We start from the raw sequence: 2217 nt of genomic DNA on the forward strand, positions 1-2217 counted from the left end.
GCTGCTTTCAAGGAGCGGGACACTAATCCGGACGCCTATAAGAAATCCCGCTATTCCCTCGGACGAACCATCAAACAAGCAAAGCATCAATACAAGATTTAGATTGAATACTACTACACCGGCTCTGAYGCTCATCGGATGTGGCAGGGCTTGATAACTATTACAGACTACAAACGGATACCCAGACGTGAGCTGCCCAGTGACGTGAGCCTACCAGATGAGCTAAATGCTCRCTTTGAGGCAAGCAACACTGAAGCATGCACGAGAGCACCAGCTGTTCTGGATGACTGTGTGGTAACGCTCTCGGTAGCCGATGTGAGCAAGACCTTTAAACAGGCCGCAGGGCCAGATGGATTACCAGGATGTGTACTCAAAGCATGTGCACACCAACTGGCAAGTGTCTTCACTGACATTTTCAACCTCTCCCTGACTGAGTCTGTAAYTCCTACATGTTTCAATCAGACCACCATAGTCCCTGTGCCCAAGGAAGCGAAGGTAACCTGCCTAAATGATTACCGYCCCGTAGCASTCACGGCGGTAGCCATGAAGTGCTTTGAAAGGCTGGTCATGGCTCACATCAACAGCATCCTCCTGGATACCCTAGAMCCACTACAATTCGCATACCGCCMCAACAGATCAACAGCTGAYGCAATCTCAATCGCAYYCCACACTGCCCTTTCCCACCTGGACAAAAGGAACACCTATGTGAGAATGCTGTTCATTGACTACAGCTCAGCGTTCAACACCATAGTGCCCACCAAGCTCATCACTAAGCTAAGGACCCTGGGACTAAACACCTCCCTCTGCAACTGGATCATGGACTTCCTGATTGGCCGCCACCAGGTGGTAAGGGTAGGCAACAACACGTCTGCCACGCTGATCCTCAACACTGGAGCCCCTCAGGGGTGTGTACTTAGTCCCCTCCTGTACTCTCTGTTCACCCACGACTGAGGGCCAAGCACGACTCCGACACCATCATTAAGTTTGCTGACAACACAACCGTGGTAGACCTGATCACCCACAAAGATGAGACAGCCTATAGGGAGGAGGTCAGAGAAYTGGCAGAGTGGTGCCAGGACAACAACCTCTCCTTCAATGTGAGCAAGACAAAGGAGCTGATCATGGACTACAGGAAAAGGTGGGCCGAACAGAMCCCCATTAACATCAGCGGGGCTGTAGTGGAACGGGTCGAGAGTTTCAAGTTCCTTGGTGTCCATATCACCAACAAACTATCATGGTCTAAACACACCAAGACAGTCGTGAAGAGGGCACGACAAAACCTATTCCCCCTCAGGAAACTGAAAAGATTTGGCATGGATCCTCAGATCCTCAAAAGGTTCTACAGCTGCACCATTGAGAACATCCTGACGGGTTGCATCACTGCCTGGTATGGCAACTGCTCGGCCTTCGACCGCAAGGCACTACAGAAGGTTGTGCGTATTGCCCAGTACATCACGTGCATAACCCTCTATTTCAATATTCACACACACACTCATGCACGCACACAGACGCACAAACCACACAACGCACACACACACCACACACACACACACACACACACACACACACACACACACACACACACACACACACCACACACACACACACACACACACACACACACACACACACACACACACACACACACACACACACACACACACACAGGATGTACTGCATGTTTCCCCTGTGTGTTGCTGTCTTTACACAGCGCAGCAGAGCAGCAGCAGTCACATGATTCTCACCCACTCTCTTTGACACAATGCATGCCTTAGTTACACACAATCAAATCAAATCGAATTTGTCACATGCGCCAATACAACAGGTACAACCTTACAGTGAAATGTTACTTACAGCCCTTAACCAACATGCAGTTTAGAAAAAACTACCCCACATTTTCCTTCCAAAAAGTAAGAAATAATAAACAGCAAGTAGTAAAATACAATAGCGAGGCTATATACAGGGGTACCGGTACAGAGTCAATGTGCGGGTCACCGGTTGTTGAGGTAACTGAGGTAATATGTACATGTACGTAGAGTTATTAAAGCGACTATGCAAGATAACAAAGAGCAGCAGCGTAAAGGAGGAGGTGGGGGCGTGCAAATAGTCTGGGTAGCCATTTGATTAGATGTTCAGAGATCTTATGGCTTGGGGGAGAAGCTGTTTAGATGCCTCTTGGACCTAGACTTGGCGCCTCCCGGTTAGCACTCTCTCTCT

Source organism: Salvelinus sp. IW2-2015, linkage group LG18 (genome assembly GCF_002910315.2).
Source record: "Salvelinus sp. IW2-2015 linkage group LG18, ASM291031v2, whole genome shotgun sequence".
NCBI lineage: Eukaryota > Metazoa > Chordata > Actinopteri > Salmoniformes > Salmonidae > Salvelinus > Salvelinus sp. IW2-2015.